Source organism: Mustela lutreola, chromosome 4 (assembly GCF_030435805.1).
Source record: "Mustela lutreola isolate mMusLut2 chromosome 4, mMusLut2.pri, whole genome shotgun sequence".
NCBI lineage: Eukaryota > Metazoa > Chordata > Mammalia > Carnivora > Mustelidae > Mustela > Mustela lutreola.
The window spans coordinates 159,747,228-159,757,550 of record NC_081293.1 but is presented as its reverse complement, the minus strand read 5'-3'; positions in this window follow the sequence as shown (position 1 = coordinate 159,757,550).

Sequence of the window (10,323 nt, the reverse complement as noted above, 5' to 3'; positions counted from 1 at the left end):
TTAGGATATTTGGCCAAGATGTGGCAATAGTGGCTCATGGATGATGGTGTGGCATATAGTCCAATAATAAAAATATCACTAATATAACAGTAATGGTCACTCTATGCTTTTAGCATTTTAGATATTGTATTCAGCACTTCTTATGGGATTATTTCATTTAAATGTTCTCAACCTGAGAAGGGAGGTATGATAATTATCTTCATTTAATGAAAGATATTAATCCTTCTTTAATGAAGGATTAATGAGGCTGAGGATATTGGGGCTCAGAGAAATTAAAAATTTTCTCAGGATCACAGGGCTAGCAAGTTAGAGGGCCAGAATGGTTCTTAACCTAAACATGAATCTTGGGAGAATCTGGAAAAACAAAACAAAACCTCTGCCTAAACTCATTTTTAGAGACTTTGATTCAAGACACTGGGGTAGAACCTAAGTCTGGGAGTTTTAAAACCCCGTGAGTGACCCACTGCCATAATTTGCCTGAGAGGCAAGGATTAGGGTCTCCAGACAATACTGCTGATTTGTTCTATCAAGTAAGCATTCTACTTACAAGATACTACCTTAATTTTGATCAAATCGTACTATGTATCTTTAATTTCTCTTTAATTTTGATTAAATTATGCTATTTGCCTGATCTAAGAATTTTTGATTTACTCTATATGCTAATAAGAGGCTTGTGTTCAAAAGCAATCAGCTCAAAAATTCCATAAATGATTATTAAGCACCTATAATATCCTTGACTAGTCTGGGGCTACAAATATTTTTAAAAATATTCTTCCCAGAAGGACCTCTCAGGCTAGTGGGAGAGCTTGAAAGAAACTGAGAATATGCTCTAATGAAACATTGAATGGACTTACTTTCTTTAGGTTAAAAGATGTATTGAGCACATATTCTGTGCCAGCCGCAGGAAATCTTTAGTGAAATAGGGATGAATGGAACAATCACCACCTTGGAGCCCACATTGTAGCTGGAAAGATGATACACTGTAGACCCAGAGTCAAAATGCCACGGACCCATCTGATAATAATTAGGAAGCAGAACAGTGCAGCCCAGAGAAGGGACTATCTACCTCTAACTGAAGAGTCCCTGAGAAGGAACTTTCAAAGCTGGGTCCTGAGTAAGCGTCTGCCACTGAATGATAAGAGGAGAGGAATGGCGTGCCTTACAGGAGTCTTACGTGCTGTGCCCCAGGACATGAATTTTTCATGGCTATCCAGAGTTCTTTAAAAAGTGGTGAGGAATTCATAGTTACCTGGGTATAGAGTGGGTTGCCGTTGCCAGTGGGAGAGCTCAGTGAGAAACCCATTGTCAGGAGGAACCCCACAGCTGCCTTGGTAATTTCCAAATCCAACCACAAGTCAATCTGAATGCGAAATACCAGTTCTGATCTTTTATACACCCTGGGGGAGGGAGGGTAGGAATGGTTCTTGCCTCAATGGGAGAGTAACAGCTAACAGCTATTATTTATAAGTTCTGGGTCACAAAACTTTTGTGATGAAAGCAACCCTGTAAAGCAGCCCTTCTTCCATCTGCATTGTATAGATATGGCAATTGAGGTGTAGAAAATCAAGAAACTTCCTCAATGTCACATCAAGAACTAAAGCAAGGATATGAACCTGCAAAGTTTCAAGGGACCTAAGCAGGTGCAATTACCCAATTTTCTGGGTTATATGTCATGCTAGACATTGTGTGCAAAGAAAAACCTATCCTTCAGTTTCTAGCACAGCTTGTGAGGAAGAAAAGGAGACTCTGCTTTTACCACATTTGAACTATAATATTATCTGTAATGATCTCATATGGTTATTAAGAGCCTCTTACCTCTCCGTGAAGTGACAGGGTGATAAGAAAGAGAGGGACAGAGAGGAAGAAAGAAAGAAGCTTCTTGTCTGTATGTCTCCCAATGGGCCTCTGGTCCACACCCTCCACCCCTGCTACTCCATTTATTTCTGGAGTAGGGTTTTTGTCCTTTTCTTGGAAGTTCAGGGACAGAGACATCAGTGGAGAAGAGAAAGAGTCCTGGATGTGAGGGTGTTTCCACAAATCGAGAAAAGTTGACTTCCAGGAGTTTTCGGAAAACTGCATCTGGTCCCAGGAAGCCCTTTGTCCTGCCCTTGGTGTAGATGAGGCCCAGAGTTGTGATGTGCTATGTGCTATGTGGTGATGTGCTATGTGCGTTGTGGGTGCTGGGGGGAGGGGTTGCTGGCACTCCGGTACAAGAGCATGCGAAAACTTCAGTTTCATCAGGAATTAAGGATTATGACATAGATGAAAGATGGGTCTGTTGTTAGTAATTGAACTCTGAGTGAGAGAGAAAAAGTGGGTCTGAGAGCTAACTCCATTGGAATTGCAGTAATCCTCCGTGTATCCTATCCCCGCCAGCTGCACGGGCAGTGAATACCACTCACTGTTCTAATTCAAAACAAACAAAACAAAACAAAAAAACCTTAGGTTACTTACAGTTCTTTTTCTTTTCTCTAAAACAACAATTTTTGAGATAAGTGCCTGATTTCCCTGGTTTTAATGAATATGAAAAGCTTAAAAAACACCATGCCAAATAATTTGGGGGGAGGGGCAGAGGATTATGTTTGTCAAAGTCAAGTTACACTTGTGGCTTGTGTAGTGCAAGTGGATATCTTCCACCACGTATGGCCCAGGAGAACAATACCGTAACTGTTCTTTAGAAAAACTTCCATAAAGATGCCTTTCGTATTCCCTGTTGGCCTCCTTTCATCCTGCCATGATGGTGGCCAACTCTGGCACCCTCCTTCCAAGGAAGAGTTTCTGATCAGGTTTTCCCAGCTCCTGGCTGGGCTCCTGCCATAAACAGTCAGATCAATCAGAAGCATGGCACAACTCCGCCATGCTGGATTTTACTGGATGGTGCTAGATCGCACTGGATCTGGAAGCCTGGATGCCTTCTGCTGTGAACCACCAGGTTCGTGGTTTGGCATCTGTGCTCTCATGCTTGCTGGACCCCATGGCCCAGGATAGTCAGGCACCATTGTAGAAGTCTGTGCTGCAGCCAGGTCCTCTCTGCACAGGAGAGCTTACTGATCCAGTTCCCTTGGCTCCTCTGTCTTTCCTGACATCAGCCTATGTTAAACCCAGACCTGCATCCCAAAGAGACTATTATTTCCCCGAGGTCAGGGACCCCTTCTTCTGTCTGATTCGAACACTCACTCTATACAATGCAATGTTGATTAGTAAATACAAGGACAGATGTTGTCACAAATTATTTAAAAATTAAAATTAATTCAAAAAATGACATCAAAACACATTCCAATTCCACCATTACAGGAATCTTTTCTAATAGCTTTCCTCTGGCAGTCTCAAACATATTGGTCTCAAATATATCTCTTCTTACCTAACAGATGTACTTTACTTTGCTGCCAACCATTGTAATCGTGGGAGGCAAGGTTGACAGTCCCCGCCCACCCTAACCCTTACATCCGTGGCTGCAGCTCGCCCCTGGCTTGAAAAGTCTGGAAGAACCAGTCCATCCATAATTCTCTACCACATTTGCAAGTTAACTCTGGGCCTCAGTACACCTAAACAGGACCCCAGGAAGAGGTTGCCTGTCCAGAAAATGACTTGATAAGGTTTTCCATTTAATGATTCTGGAAAACTGACAATTGATGGCTTAGGGCTTGGTTGTCCAACATGTCAGACTGAGTGTAATAAGAACAGTGGGAAGTCAGAACAGTGGGGCTCAAACAATGTTCTAATGAGCCCCTCCTCTGTGTTTCTGAATTCTTGATTTTTATGCTTTTCATCCCTGAGTGGTGGTATGATTGACCTCAGAAAAACACTAGTTTCCTCAACCTGTGATGAATATTTTGCAGTTTGGAAGGAATTATTTTTTACATAAGTACAATGTAATTCGGTTCTACAATGGAACATTGAAGCTTTGGCTTGTTCTTTTAATTTTTTAGTTCTGCATTACAAGTATTAGAAGTGTCTCATCAACCCCTTCTCCTTTTCTTAAAACAGAGTCTTCTAGTTTCTCAGAGTTTCTTAATAACGGTATTTGCAAAGATGCACATACTCAATCCCGACAAGAAACTTTCAGGCTAAGGAAGATAAGCCTTGACGAGGAGTAAAAACCTCCTCCTGACACATCAGAGCTCCTAGGCAGATGGGAAGAAAGATATGTGAACAGAGCAATGCCATGTTGGGCAGTGAGGGGAGTGCTCTTAGGGGCCTTGAGAACTAGAGGGAAAGAGCTCTTTGCTGGGTCACTGGAAAAGGCAGTCACAGAAAGAGGCACTTTCACGAAACAATGAGGAGAGAAGAAGGATCAGGGGAAACCCGATTTGCACATATAACCCCATAGGATTTGGGTGTGGAGGGCATCACAGAGGCTACGTAGGTCAGCTTTCCAATCCTCAGTCACCCCCAGCTGTTACTATTTCTAACACCCAAATCTCTGCACCCCCAAATGTCCCTAATAGCTACTTGTCTGTTTGAGCCCCTCGTTGGTAGTCCTACTTCAGCAGCCATTCAGTCCTCGAGAGCCCTGCCTTACTCAGGTGCACACTCTGCTTTAGCAGTCTATCTGTCCTTCACTGCACGACGGCCCTTCAAGTGTTTGAGAGCACATGGGAGGTCTCTTTGTCTCTTCTGCAGCAACCCATGTGACAATGCTTGAATGCCTTCCCCATCTTGATTGTCCTCCACCAAACTGGCTTTAGTTCATCTGAGTAATCTGTTCATGAGTAGGTTCCAGAAGTGAACCCTATCATATAGCTAAACACACACTGGGACCATGACCTTCCTTTTTTCCAGATATCATAGGAGCCCAAGACTCACATCATCTGTATGGGAAACCACACAGAATTGTTGATTTCCATGGAATCTGCAACCAAATAAGCAGATGTCTCTCTGATAGATAATGATTCCCAGCTGATATGATGATGGGGGGGAGCCTGGCTCTACCCTGTGATATGTTCATGGTCTCTGCTTCTCGTGCTGGACAGCCAGGTTGACCCCACTTTCCTGCCCTCCTCCCCACTGCACTCTCCCACTTCATAGTCTCTGGTCAAGGTTATTAGCTCAGTATACCATTGCTGTCCATGACCCAATCATTAATAACAATACTGACCAGAACAAAAATGAGGACATGGCAAACCATTAGAGACCTTGTTTTCTCTAAAACTCTATTGTCAAAGATAAGGACATAGACAGATTGTCAGGCCAAATACAGACAAGTTTACTTTGAACATGTCCTTTTTATGAATTGTGACCTCTAGGATAGGTAGTGTCTGTGTAAACTTCAGAACCATTTATTTTGATCAATACTTTCATTCACCTACGATTTCAGTTTTTGCTGCAAGAAAATAAAGGAGGTAAGGATTAGGTAATTGGAGTATTTTGCTAACTGAATGTTTATTGGGATAGTCTCCAGATCTCTGTCATTTGGGGCTTTCTTACAGTATTCTCTATAGTAACTTTTTGTATCAAGAGGGAATACAAGTTCTTAAAGGATTTTTGTATTTTGTTTCTTACTGAGACCAGAGAATGATTTTTAAAAGTTTCATTAAAAATATGTTTCTTTCTTCACATAAGGAAGTATAGGTATAGAATTGTTTTACCAGACTAAAATTTTAAACTTAGGAACTGAAATTTTTTCCATTGTGGATGAAGAGCTAATTTCCTTGACTATATAAGCACCCCAAAGGAAAGGACAGTGTGATCTGCTATAGATTTCTAAAGCTAGAGGGATCTATATGTATAAGTATATATCACTGTGTATAAATATAAACATATATCACTATGAATTTCCCTTTAAGCATAGCTTTCACCTGCCTCCTCCATTTGCGATGTCATCTCTTTATTATAATTCAGTTTTATATTTTGTTTCCATTTTTGATTTCCATTGTGATTTCTTCTTTGACCTAGGTACTTCTCAGAAGTGTATTAGTTCATTTATACTTATATGTCTGTACTTAAAGTTTTTAGGTTGATTCCATTATGATCAGAGAACTTAGGATGAATGATATAACTTTTCTGAAGTTTGTTGACATTTGCTTTATGCCCAGCTTATGGTTATTTTTGCTTAAGGTACTCTGTGAACCTGAAAAGAATGAGGGATCTGTCATTGTTGGTTACAGTGTTCTATATATGCCACTTAGGTCAGTTTTTAAAAATTTGTCTCTCCTATCTTACATATTCTTACTAATTTTTAATTTTCTTATTCTATTGAGTTCTCACAGAGGTATGTTAGGGTCTCCTGGTAAGGTATAGATTTAAATTTTTCTTTCTTTTTTTTTTAAATCAATTTTTTCTCTATACACTTTGAAATTCTCCACGTTCTTTTTTAAAAGTAAAGCAAACAGAACCAAATAAATGTACCAGAGAATAAATCTTATGACAAAAACATTGTCATAAAAAATAGATGGTTTACTGGTTCAAGTACAAGTGGAATTAAATGGAAAGTCAGAAACAGAGGAGTCAGGTCTTTGGGGGAATTTAATGTACGATAGTACCACGTCTACATTGGAGAAGTTAGATTATTAATCAAAGGTGCTCAGAAAACCAGATCACAGGGTAAAAAACTATACATCATGCAAAATACAAGGATGGGGGCCAGTAGAAGGTAAGTATTAAGGGTCAAATACAAGATAACAGGAAAAAAATGTAGGTTATCTTTCTGACTTCAGGTCAGATGAATATTCCTGGAGAAGATCTTAAAAACTCTTAAAAACAATCTGAGGGGTTTAAAATGGCGGGCGGGGGGTGGGAGGTCGGGGTACCAGGTGGTGGGTATTATAGAGGCCACGGATTGCATGGAGAACTGGGTGTGGTGAAAAAATAACGATACTGTTATGCTGAAAATAAATAAATGAAAAAAAAACCCATAGCAGAAAATATTAGGAGTGGATGAAATTTATTTTTTTTTAAGAGTTTGTTTATTTGTTTGACAGAGAGAGATCACAAGCAGGAAAGAGAGGCAGGCAGAGAGTGGGGAAGCAGGCTCCCTATAGAGTGGAGAGCCAGATGCGGGGCTCGATTCCAGGACCCTGAGACCACTACCCGAGTCGAAGGCAGAGGCTTAACCCACTGAGTTACCCAAGCGCCCCCAAAGCTGAAATTTCTGTTAAATGAAACCATTGACAAAATTATTAGGCAGGCAATGAACTAAAGGAAGATATTTGCCAAATCTAAGGGGAACAAGGGATTAAGATCTAGACCCCCGAAGGGATTCTTTTTAATCATTAAGAAAAAGTCAGAACAAAAAAAAGAAGAAGTGGACAAATAACATGTATACTGGAATCTCAGAAGTGAAAAATCAAATGGCTATTAAGTATGCAAAGTGATGGTCGAAGTCCCTAGTTAAACAGGCCCATGTGAAATACAACAGTTGTGAGCTGTGCTATTATCCCTGTTACTCTGACAGAAGTAAATAACAAGCATTGGTAAGAGTGAGAGGGAATGAACCTCAGGGAGTGCTGGTGAAAGAAAAGGTATTTATATATTTACAGACATGCGTGTGCACAAGTGTGCATGTGCGTGCATGCACGTGCATGCGTGCACACACACACAGACACACACACACACACATCCCTGCGTCTACAGCTAAATTTTTACATAGATTCATCAGGAAAGTGCATGACAATGTTCACTGTGACCCTGGCTGTGACAAAATGTCCTGAGACCATATAGCTGCCATTTCTAGAAGAATGGATTTTCATAATGTGATGGGCGATACTGGGGAAGGAGGAACAGGGAAAATGAGCAAAAGGAGCAAATTAATAAGAATTAATAAGCAAATTAATAAGAAAAAATTAAAAAGACAGTTTTTCCAAGTGTGTGTGATATCAATTAATGTTTCATGAATTGAGGAAAGTGAGCTGTGTATCTAGTTCCAAAACAAAACAATCACTCCAAATAACCTTTGACTTGTGTCTTTGCATAGTAGAGTCAAACATGTGAAAGAAAGTTTCCTTCAAATGGATTGTTAGGTCAAAGGGATTATGCATTGTACATTTTAGTTTTATTACCAGGCTTCTTCTTCCTTTGCTGCTTCAAAATATTTCCTTACATAAGTCTCATTTATTTATATTTTAGGTTGAATTTAGATTGAATTAATCAGGTTTTAAGAGAAATGCATGGGGATGCTTATTAGAATGGAATTCCAATAAGGAATCACAACTTAGAATTACATTAAATGAATAGCTTATTTTATGGGTGATTGACCTATTTTCAATCTGAGAAAAAAACTTTATAAGCATAAAACTAAGAAGAAATCATAAATGAAAACACTGAAATGCTAACAGTGATTTTTCTTGGGTAACAGGGCAAATGTGCTTTTTTTTTTTTTTTCCTTCTGTCTACTTTTCTGGGTTTTCCAAATGTTCTTTAATATGCATGTTCTACTTTCATAGTGAAAGCATTTATTTAAAAAGGGAATCATCCAGTAATAGGGCCAGGAGGAATGGCTGTTTCCAAAACTTATTTTTTCCCATTTAATGAGAGGAGAGATTCAAGAGCTGCATTTTAAATGTCAGAAATTATTTATCAAAGTCGGTTGCCATGATTAGAGTTGTAGAAAAATTGACATTATAGTTTTAAGTAAGAAAAACTGCTTTCCTTACTTAAAGTCATGTTCCAAAACCAAATAGGTCTTATTGCGTGGCATGGTCCCTGAGGACAGTGTTCCCAAGGTTCTCCTAATGAATCATGGCATCAAAATGGTATTTTTTTTTTCTTTTTGGTCCTAACATATTTAATGCTCAGAAATTCCCCCAAAGCAGGAGCAATCTATTCTTGCTAGAAGACATCAGCACATCTTGGCAGAGGGCAAGAGAGAGATCTGTGCTTTTCCATAAGTAAAAAGGAGAGTCCTTTGGGGTTAACCCTTTCTTATTAAAAGAAGGAGGAGTGTATCTAACACCCACTTTGCTAGTTCTTTCTGAACAAGGTGGAATAAACCATTGATGGTTGTGACTACATGGAAGCAGGAGGTGAGACAATCTCACTTCTCTGCATGTCAATGTCATCCTAACTCTGCTGTCTGGGGTAATAAAGAAGGAGGGAGTTGGGAAGACACACGGAAAAGGAGAAAGTCTGAACATGTGGCAATGGGAAGCTGAGTAAAGGAATCCTAGGCCTTGGCACTGCTCTGTGGGGTCTGGGAGAAGAGAGGACGGCGAGTCAGCTAGTGATTGGCTTCTTCCATTACTTTGTTCTAGAGGGTTCTGTAGGAAGCCATTATAAGTGAAGTTAAAAGCTCTCAGACAATCCTTTTAGCTGAGATGAGCAGAATATGAAATTAGAGAGAATAAATTTTGGACTTTAACAAGGAAACGTGATCTTTGTCTTTGAATTTCATTTCTTTCTGGAATCTGATTAAGGGAGAAAGTTTAATTATCAGATTCAGGGTATATCTATCTGGTTGGCATTTTGTTCATTTGTTTTTATTGCAGAACCTCTGGATATGCTGGGTGGACATAATTTGGCATGGGAAATAAAATGAAGAACAAATTTTCAGGCTTGGGAATTGAATGACCTTAGGGTTGTATTGATTAATTAACTGTTCTGACCAATTTTGGAGCTTTATGGAGGCAGATTACATATTGTCCATCAGCAATCCCATGAATACATAAAGATGCAGATCTTAATTCTTGGGGAAGGGCCTAATTAAGTGGAAATGGGTCTTCCCTATAACCCTGTGATGATCTTATCCCTATAGGAAATAGCCACACCCCTCATTGACCAAAAGCTTAAGCTCAATGGACCAAGGTAAAGATAAGGTAGGCAATATGAGGGGTGTGTCCCTTCATGTAGGGTGATGTCCATCCATGTGATACTTCTGGCTCTAAACTGACCACCCTGACTGGCAAGTTACATAGGAGAAACATGCCCAGTCTCTCCCTCTCCTTCTCCTTGGGAGAAGCTTCTCTTAGGAGCAACCCTTCCCTTTGCTCCTTCACATTGTAATCCTCACCCCTTAGCAGGACCAAGAATCCATAGGAAGTTTCGGGAGCCCTGCTCTGGTCCCATAATGCATGTGTCAGAATGGGTACCCATTTGGTTTGAGTCACAACCCCCATCACATCCGCCTTCTTTGCACTGTCTTGGGAGACCACCTGCCTGCAGAGAGCCTGGATTCGGTTACTTTCCTCCATGCTGCCCATTTTAAAGGTGTCTACTCCTTCACACTCCTTCCAGGGAACTGCCTGCTTGGAAGCCCACTTGACCGCAGACATAAGCTCTGTTCTCCAGCCTCGCCTCTAGCAGCCATTTCCAGTAATAAGGCATTTTGCTTACTCTTTGACTCATTTTTCAGGCTGATTGGATCTCAGCACCTGGGTGGTGCTATAAGCA